Raw genomic sequence first — 10,845 nt, 5'->3', positions numbered from 1 at the left:
ATCTGGTAAAGGGTTAGTATCAAAAATATGTAAAGAACTTATCAAATTCAACACCCGAAAATAAAATAATCCAGTTGAGAAATGAGCAGAAGACATGAATACTTTTCCAAAGACATACAAATGGCTAATAGATACATGAAAAGATGCTCAAAATCACTCATCATCAGAGAAATAAAATTCAAAAATACAATGAGATATCCCTTTGCACCTGTCAGAATGGCTAAAATTCAGAGCACAGGAAACAACAGGTGTTGGTGAGAATGGAAACTGATACAGTCACTCTGGAAAACAGTATGGAGGTAAAAAAAAAAAAAATGATTTCTTTATTTGAAAGGCATGAGGATTACCAGTGTGGGAGTGGAGAAGAAATACAGGAACAGGAAGACAGCCAATAAAGGGTGTGTTGTTAAGCCAGCTTCCACAGCAAGCAATGGGAATTTAATCCTAGCAGGCAACTTTAGGAAATAGTTTAAAACATACCCCTTAGATTACACCAGCTCAGAGGTGTGTGAGCTGGGATTTTATAAAGCAATTCCCAACATTGGGCTTTGCTTTACACTCCTAGGGTGTGAGTTCCATGGCACCTCTCGCAGATGTGCAGGATCTCTGGACAGAAGGACCCATAGTAATGGGAGAAAATTCCTCAGGCAGGAGATGCAGATAATGCTTTTGACATCAGCCAGGTATAGAGATTTGGTAGGGCCAGAGGGACATGGCGGGGGGCATAGCCAACATTTGCCACAGTGTGCATTAAATGGTTGTTGTTATCATAGCAAGCAACCAGCTAGGAAAAGTGCAGAAGACTGCAGTTGAGCCACCCATGCTCTGGTTAAGGATGGGTAATGAGTTTTGTGTCTCTGCTGAGGTGTCATGCTCCAGTGGAGAGAGCCCTGTGCACAACACCGAAATGCAAAACGCCAGCCTTTTTGTATAGGAGAGATTCTCCTAACCCACTTGTCAGGAGGACAGGAGCACTGGGCTGATTTTAACAGTAGAGCTTGTGTCAACTCAGGCACGCTCCCTGACCTTGCCACTGGACAACTTGATTAATTGTGAACAAACGGTCACAGAGAAGTCAAACAGAAATGGAAGGGATGAGAAAAGCTAATGAGCCATAAAAGATCCTGAAACAGCCTGAAAACGAGTCTGATAGTCCTTTTTCTTTAAATAATAATCATTTGCGATGATCAGGAATTTCTGCTTATGATACAGATAGTGGAAATTTAGGGTTACCCCTTCTTGCGATTCATAGAATCCTCCATAATAGCCACCTCCATTTAGTTGGCCAAAGATTTTGTCAGTCACATGTAAATGTATAGATGAGGAAACAGAGATTCCTTGTCAGTTTTGATTCTGAGTTTTGCTGAGCAGTAGTTTCAAATTTTAACTTCGATGTCAAACAGACTTAGGTTTTGATTCCTGATCCACCCTTCACTTAGTTACTTACCGTGTCACTTTGGGCAAGTAGCTCAAACTCTCTAACTCCCAGTTTTCTCATCTGTCAATGGAAGATGTGAAGGTGATACTGCATACACCCCTGAGAATTAACATAATGTATGTTAAGGTTTATTGCCCTGAAATATAGTAAGAGATCAATAGTTTTAATGCTGATGTTCCTGTGGTTGTATGTGTAGTCAAAATGGTGGCAACATGGTTGTATTAATTGTGGTATCACTGGTGTACTATTCCTTTCCATGGCTGAATGCACTGGAATGAACATGGACTTTGAAGGAAAACAATCCTGAATTTTAATTCTACATATGGATGTAGCTGTGTACTATTTGTTTGTAAGAATTACACTAGGAAATGCTTACCAAACACCAAGTTGTATTTGGAACTGAATAAAAATTAACAGCTCAATAAACATGAGCTCATGAGCTTCCCTTCCCCCATCCCTCTGTTTCCAAAGGTGAGTGGTTCTTAGAGTATTTGTATGATATTTTTTGTTAACATTTTTTTTTTGATAATTCTAGCATGGAAGAAAATGTTAAGCATTTCATCTGTACTGCAAACTATTTGACAGTAAGACTGAGGCAGTCTTTCCCATCAAGTGGTAGTTCATTCAACAAAAATAATTTAAATCTCAGGGAATGTGACAAAAAACAAATTTGTGAGTCTGGAAAGTATGCCATGACCCCAAATTAAAAACTTGGGTAAAACAACCTCATCACCATGATGGGGAATAGAAGACAGGTTAAATAGATGAAATCTATAAATACAGTTTAGGGTTGACTCAGAAAAATTACACATCTAAGACCATGAACACGATGTGAAATATGCTTTTTTTTTCATATGTAACCCTTTGGGTAGGAGAGTGGCTTTTCACCCTGTTTTACCACTTTACAAAACAAAATAATCACTTGTAAAGGAAATTTGGCAGTGGAAAATTGTTTTGTTTGAAATCATAGAGGTGGATGTTTTTTCTGTGAGGTAAGGACTTTCATAATTCATTAGGTGATAGAAACTCATATTAAGTTGTGCCCAGTCTACCTCACAATTTCAACATGTAATTTGTCTGCTGTGATAAGAGTTGTCTTAATACTTTTATGGTAGAAGTTGCTGCCAGTATAAAATTACCACTTGGCGTTTTATGAGAGGTATGCATTATCCTAATACATTTTTGGTACCACTTTTATTACATAAAATATTTTATATTCTAAAAAAATTGAATCATCCCAATTTCCTGCTTTCGTGGTGTGTTTTATTATAGTAAATGTTATTAATGTTTTTACATGGATTATTTCATACCATAGGATGAATATCTTAATTTGAATTAAACTTTAAAAAAAATGATGAGCTTCAATTAAATGAATAAACAGTCTGATGTGGGCTCTAATTTCAGCCATCGTATGTCTCAAATAAGTTTATAGCTGTTATTTGGTGGTTCAGTTCCTCTATCAATAAAATGGAGCTTTTTTTCAATATATTCTATAGGAAAGCTTCCTGCCACTCCAGAAAGCTAGAATTAAAACTCAAGATTGTTTTTCTCCAAAATCAATATTCTTTCACTTGTCCTAGGTAACCGAAGGGAATAATCATCTTTTCAAAGTCTTTCTATGTATGTGTTTTTCATGAGGAAGAAAGTCTAGGTAATATTTAAAGCTAGGAGAGTCATATCCACATGCTTGTATATTATTTCTCTTTGTCTCCATCTCAGTTAGAGGTGTTAACACATAAAATCACCCTTCTTCTCAATAGAATGCAAACAATGAACCAAAGAAACCTATTTTTATTGACTAATGATGAATACTTCTGGTTTTGGCAAATTACAGTTAAATAGCATGGCAGACATTTCAACTGTTCAACTTGCATTTACTACTTCTTTCTAGTGTACCATAGGTTTATACTTCCACATTCCCTTCCATATCCTGACGAGGAAATTAGGCATAAATATGGGACTGTTAGTGGAAATGATGAGTGTCACTTGCAGGTAGAAGTTCTTCATTGCTGGGACAGAAATCTCCACCTCTCCTCTTTTACTGTTACGAGTATTTGTGAATGCCTGTGGTAGCATGGAGGAGTAACATTGAGCCTAAACATGGAAGTCACTGGTCCCAGCACATGGCCTCAGCCCCCAATAACTCTTGCCTGTATAAGTCCTTAACGTCATTGTCTTAAGGCCTTGAAAACTTTGAATTCTTTATTATTGCAGGATAACTCAACCAATCCTGACTAATGAATATGGACATGAAACATACTGACTTTTTTGTTCCAAAAGTAGCACTTTGAATATTGTGTAGATGCTGCTTCAACATTCAAGCATTGCAATAAAAAAGGTCAAATTCCATAATTTTGAAATCACTTGCATCTCTCCCTCTTGAGGCAATATTCTAATAGAAATATGAAGAAATATAAACTCTTGATTCGATTTTCTCATCTCTAAGTGGAAGGCCAAACTTCATAATCACATTATCAAAAAAGAAACACAAATAATGAGTGTCTTACAGGACTCTAAATAGATGAAAGCTATTTTTCAACTGCAAACTATTTTTCTCACATCATGATAGTTGAAGAAAGTTTCTATCAAGTCCTTAGGATTTTAGAGTGAGTTTCTCTTACACTCAAAGTGCCATTTCATTTCCAACATACGAATAATATTTCATAAATAAAATGAAGCTTATGTGTATTTATTTGTTGCCACATATTAAAATGGTGCTTATTTTTTCATCATATTAGGAAGTTGTATTTAGAATATTCTGTCTTAAGCTACAGACTATGTGATATACTTAAAATGCTTGTTGTAGGGCTCTTATTAGCATCTCAAAGATAGAGGCATTTCCCTCTTAAGCACCTGAAATTGTAGGGAGTGAATCTTGATGTTGTCAAAATATATTAAAACACCATGGACAGAAAAGATAAGTAATAATTTCAAATAAAAGCCCTACATCAAAAGTTAGAAGGGCAGATGTTCCAATTTGCAGATTCTGTAGTATATCTTTACTATGAAGCTAGTTTTTATGAAGGTAATTGTATGTATCACATTCCAGTGTTTATACAGTAAAGATTGGTTTATTTTATCATTAAGGATTCTTCTTTGCCAATGTTTAATACACTAGTTAGATTTTATATTAAATGAAAAAAATCTTAATTCTTGCTATGTTTTTTCCTCTATGGCTAAGGTTCTCCTTCATGTGGTATATATATATATATTTCATAACTTTTCATTTCTAATCATGAATATTTAAAATCTTAAGAATTCAACAATCACTCTTTTTTTTGGAGAGAAGGGATTATTTTCTAAAGAAGTAAATTTGGAGGAATGTTATTGAATACTACCTCTATATTGTTAAGTATCTTCTCATTATAAATGTAAAGCACACTAAAAAAAGAAGTAAAGCATGCTTATTTTTAATATTTATTTATTTATTTAAGATTTATTTATTTACTTGAGACAGGGGCGAGAGGAGTAGAGGGAGAGGGAGAGAGAAAGTCAGACACCTTGCTGAGCACAGACTCCAACACAGTGCTTGATCTCACAACCTGAGCTGAAATCAAGAGTAGGACATTTAACCAACTGAGCCATCCAGGTGCCCCTTAATTTATAGCATTTAGAAATTTTAAAAAGTAATAAAAAGAAAAGTTAAATATAAATAAAAATAATAATAGCCAACACAAACTGGGCACCTATTTCTCATAAAATCTCATATAATCACACTATTTACGAAAACACAATTGGCATTTCCTCTGTCCTATTTCCTAAAGGTTGATCTTATTTTCTGTATAGATTTTTACCCTGCAATCTCTATTTTGAAGACAAATTTATACATTTAATTATTCTTTGAAATCAAGATTTTGGAAGACATTTAATATTTCATAACTTCGTATACCTGAAATGGTATGTGCATTCATTTCCCTATACTTACACATTTAAATTATTTCATGTTTATAATTAATGATGTAGTTAATATTCTTATATATTTATCTTTGAAGATAAAGATAAATGAGGTATATATGCACTTTAACATAATAAAGGCCACATATGACAAGCCCACAGCTAACATCATATTCCATAGTGAGAAGCTTAAAGCTTTTCTTATAAGGTCAGGAACAAGACAAAATGCCCACTGGCACTAGTTTAATTCAACATAGTATTAGAAGTCCTTGCCAGAGAAATTAGGCAAGACAAAGTAATAAAAGGCATCCAAACTGGAAAGGAAGAAATAAAACTGTCACTATTTGCTGATGACATGCTATTATTTAGGAAATCTTAGAGTCTTTATCGAAAAACTGCTAGAACTAACAAAAAAATTCAGTAAGGTTCAAGAATACAAAATAAATATACTAAAATCTGTTGTTTCTGTACACTAATCTTGAACTATCAGAAATCAGAATTAAGAAAACAATCCCATTTACAATTTCATCAAAAGGAATACGAACAAATTTAATCAAGGAGTTGAAAGGGCTGTATATTAAAAAGTACATGGTGTTAATGAAAGAAACAGGAAGACACAAATACATGGAAAGACATTTCATGTTCATGAATTAGAAGAATTGATATTATTAAAAGCTCCAAACAACCAAAGCAATCTACAGATTCAGTGCAAACCCTATCAAAATTCCAATAGTGTGTTTCACAGAAATAGAATTGGTATAGAATCACATAAGATCCCAAATAACCAAAGCAATATTTAAAAAGAGGAGTAGTGCTCACTTTGGCAGCACATATACTAAAATTGGAATGATATAGAGAAGACTAGCATGGCTCCTGCACAAGGATGACATGCAAATTCATGAAAAGGAGGAACAAAGTTAGAGGCAACACTCTACCAGATTTCAAACTTTATTACAGACTAATAGTAATTAAAACAGTGTGGCATTTGAATAAAAACAGACTCATAGATCAATTGAACAGAAGAGAATACAAGAACAAGCCCACACATACGTGGTCAATTACTTTATGACAAAGGATATACAATGAATACAGTCTCTTCAATGAATAATATTTAAAAAAATGGACAATAAGTAAATGAAATTCGACTCATTTCTAATGCCATACACAAAATTTAACTCAATATGGATTTAAGACTTGAATGTAAGATTTGGAATTATTAAACTCCTAGGGGAAAAAAAAACATAGGTGGCAAGTTCCTTGACATAGATCTTGATAATGATTCTTTTTTTTTTTTTTAATCTGGTACCAAAAGCAACAAAAGCAAAAATGAACTGTGAGGCTACATCAAACTAAAAAGATTTTGCAAAGCAAAGGAAACCATCAACAAAATGAAAAGGCAACCTACAGAATAGGAGGAGATATTTACAAATCATATATCTGATAAAGGATTGATATCCAAATTACATAAAGAATTCACACAGCTTTATACCCAAATCAACATATAACCAGTTAGGAAATGGGCAGAGGACCTGAGTAGACATTTTTTAAAAAAAGAAAAAGATTTTATTTATTTATTCATAAGAGATGCAGAAAGAGAGGCAGAGACATAAGCAGAGGGAGAAGCAGGTGCCCTGAAGGGAGCCTGAGGTGGGACTTGATCTAAGGACCCTCAGATCATGACTTGAGCCAAAGGCAGACAGCCACTGAGCCACCCAGGTGCCCTTGAATAGACATTTCTTCAAAGAAGACATAGAGGTGGCCAACAGATACATAAAAAGATGCTCAAACATCACTAATCATCAGGAAATTGCAATACCACAATGAGGCATCACCTCACACCTGTTTGAAGAATTATCATCAAAAAGTCAATAAAAAAGTCAATAAACAACAAGTGTCGGTGGGAATGTAGAGAAAAGAAAACATGCACTGTTGATGGGAATGCAAATTGATACAACTACTATTAAAAGCAATATGGAGTTTCCTCAAAACTTAAAAAAAAAAAATAGAACTACCATATGATCCAGCAATTTCACTTTTGGGTCCTTATTTAAAGAAAACAAACACTAACCTAAAAGATATATGTGCCTCCATGTTCATCTCAACATATAATAGCCAAGATTTAGAAATAGCTCAAGTGTCCATTGATGGATGAATGGATAAAGAGATCATGATTTATATATAAACAATGCCGAAAGAAGGAATGAAATATTGCCATTTGCAACGACATGGATGGCCCTTGAGAGCATCATGTTTAGTGAAATAAGTCAGACTGAGAAAACAATTACAGCATGATCTTTCTTATATATGGAATCTAATTTAAAAGTAAGATAAACTAAGCCTCATAGAGTCAGACAGAAATAGATTATTGGTTGCCAGAGGCAGAGGATGGTGGTAGGAAGAATGGGTGAGTTGTGGTTTTGTTTTTGTTTAAATAAACGGAATGATTTGTGATAAATGTCATTTACATGAGAACAAATAAAATCAAATACTTAGGTACAAATACTTATATACAGGATCTATATGTGGAAACTACAAAACTCTAATGAAAACAATAAATGGAAGCATATTATCTGTTCGTGAATTGAAAGACTGTGTTACTAAAATGCCAGTAAAATACCATTCAAAATCACAAGAAGCTATTCTATAGATATTTATTTTAAAGATTTATTTGTTTATTTATCAGAGAGAGAGAGAAAAAAAATGCATGCATAAGCATGCAGAGGCAGAGGGAGAAGCAGACTCCCCACCAAGCAGGGAGCCTATGTGGGCTCCATCCCAGGACCCCACGATCATGACCGGAGCCAAAGGCGTCTGCCAACAAACTCACTGAGCCACCCAGGCACCCCTATTCTGTAGATTTGACACTTATTCTGCAGTTCCATTAATGAAGATAACACAGTGCAGCAAAATAAGAGAAACACAGACCATTGGAAAAGAAAAGAGAACCTAGAACTATGCTCACACAGACATAGTCACCTGATCTCTGACAAAGGGGCAAAAGCAATTCAATGGAAAAAGACTTTTTTCAAGACATGATACTGGAACATTCATATGCAAAAAACAAAAAGAGTATACACACAGATCTTGCACCTTACACAGAAAGTCCCTCAAGTTGGATGTAGACTCTGAAGACACAAGATGGACTCCTATTCAAAATTTGGTTCAGCTGTCAGGATTGAAAAACCCATATCTGCAGCAAGAGAAAATGAAATATTTGTTACTTACATATGAGACAAGGAGTGGGGTAGGACAAGGAGCAGAACAAGCTTTCCTGCTGTAGCAAAGATAGCTTGAGAGAAAAAGAAGAGCATATGAGCTTGGGATTTTTGTGGTGCTAGGGTATGGGCCTGTGTGGTGACATCCTGGTTAAGTGATGAAAAGCAGTAGTTTTTCTATGGGTTCTGTCACAGGCAGTGGTATGATGAACTGCCAGGGCAGTTCACTTAGTTGATCCCAAGGAGCGGCCCAGCTAGCCAAGGGATCTGAGAGAGGAGTGACCTCCTCTAGCAACATGATGATTGTCAGGATGCTGAAGACAAGGCCACCACCTCACAAAGATAGCAGCAGTATGCCAGAAGGCCCAGATTTGGCTTTATCTTATAGCAAGGATGCTTCTATGACTATCTTGTGCTTCTGTGATCTAACATGTAAAGGGCAGCTGGATACAGAGGGCGGTAAGCTCTCATAAGATGAGAACCTCTTAAAAAAAAAAGACGAGAGCCTCTATTTCCCAGAGAGCCCAGTATACTGTGACCACAATTACCACTCTCTTGGCACATAGCACAGGGTAGTTTCTTGCAGCAGAAGCCCACAGACAACTAATGGGCATTATGAGTGGTCCAAAGACTCTAAGAGGTGTGAAAGGAGTTTGCTAAAGTTTTGACAATGAAGGTACCTCTCAGGGCACAACTGTATTGCAATTTTGGACAGATTTTTAGATGGGCTTCCATTCAAGGTGGGCCAGTTTGCAAGTAATAGGGTAAATGAGCTTATGTAAAATTTACAAACACTGAATATAATTTGCCTACGGATCCCCCCCCAAAAAAAAACCCTAAAAAATGGGAGTGTGTTTTAACATTTTGGGTGTTGAGAGGTTAATAGCAGTTTCTAGATAGTGGAAGGGATAAAACAGTCCTGTGTTCACCAGCTAAATCCTTGGGAAGCTAATCAAAGTGGCGAAACCTTGTACTGTGTTCAGAGTAACGCCCCGTTCCCTTGTCAAGAGCTCCTTTGTGAGTATTTGTGTCTCAAATCAGTGTGTCAAATGAATCTCCTCGGAGGAGGATGTCATCGATATAATGTCCTATCTGTGCTTCAGGAGAAAGGTAGGTGCAGGTAAGAGCTTGCCTGCAAAGGTTGTGGACCTCATGTGTAACTGGGGAAAGGAGTACTGCGCCCCTTTGGAGGTGAAGGCAAAATGCAGCTGAGAAACTGGTGAAATAGGCACTGAACAGAGCATATCAGCCAGATCTATAGTAGTTACCAAAATAGCTGCCAATTGGATGGAGTCAGTAATTTGAATAATATTGGCTAGGAGAAACTTAATGCATGAAACCACATCAAATGGTGGTAATCCACACTGAGGCATCTGATCCGTACTTTCCATGTTTAAGAACAGGTAAAATCAGGGGCCCCTGGGTGGCTCAGTCAGTGAAGGTCATGACCTCAGGGTCCTGGGATCAACCCCACATTGGGCTCCCTGCTCTCCAGGTACCCTGCTTTTCCTCCCTCTATCACTCTCCCAGGTTCTGTTCATTCTCTCTCTCTCTCTCTCTCTCTCTCAATCTCTCTCCCTGTCAAAAAAAGTAAATAAATAAAATCTTTTTTTTTTAAATAAATAAAATCTTTAAGAAAAAAAAGAACAAGATAAAAATCAGGGTATTACATAGAGATGCAGAGGGGAAAATCACTCCTTCACTAACTGGTCTTATATAATGTCTTTCAATCCTTGAAGGCCCTGTTTGAACACATTAAGTTGTAGTCCCAATAGTTATGATGAGATGTGCTTTTTTTGGTCACTAGCTTATGCCCACTAGTTTTCCTATGATTATAATGTATACCTTGTTTAAATGAGCGGGATGTCCACATCTCATTGTAATTTGAGCTGCAGTATCAATTAAGGACATGAAGTTTTGTCATTGGTGCATTTCAGCAGATTATTAAATTAATTCAGAACCATTGGATTGGTAACGTAGAAAACTCAATCAGAGCCCTTTTACTTTTTTGTTGTGTAACTTATTTTAGTAAATTTTGGATTAAGAATTGGGTCAAACTGTGGTACTCTGTTTAATTTTGTTGTGTGTTCCTTTCCCTTGTATCCAAGTATCCAGGTCTCTCTTTGTGTTGTTGGGCGCGGGGAGGGGAACTTGAGGGGGGTGTTCTGGAATAATTGGGAGGAGATCTCTCTATTCTGCTCACATTTCTAAATTTCTGCATTTCAAAGACTTTTATATCACTGTCATCAGGGTTAGGGACCTGTTGCTTTATAGAGCTTAAGGAGTCTAGGTTTAACA

General features: G+C 36.1%; 1 non-coding gene across 1 annotated transcript; it reads left to right on the top strand.

The window, feature by feature from the left end:
- Positions 1-6,143: 6,143 nt before the first annotated feature.
- LOC119870610 lies at positions 6,144-6,250 on the top strand. The gene has a single exon (XR_005356261.1). It is a non-coding gene; the product is annotated as a U6 spliceosomal RNA (small nuclear RNA).
- The last annotated feature ends 4,595 nt before the right edge of the window (positions 6,251-10,845 follow it).

This window comes from Canis lupus, chromosome 2, assembly GCF_011100685.1.
Source record: "Canis lupus familiaris isolate Mischka breed German Shepherd chromosome 2, alternate assembly UU_Cfam_GSD_1.0, whole genome shotgun sequence".
Taxonomy (NCBI): Eukaryota; Metazoa; Chordata; class Mammalia; order Carnivora; family Canidae; genus Canis; species Canis lupus.
The sequence above is the reverse complement of the archived record's forward strand: the minus strand, read 5'-3'. Positions and strand labels throughout refer to the sequence as shown.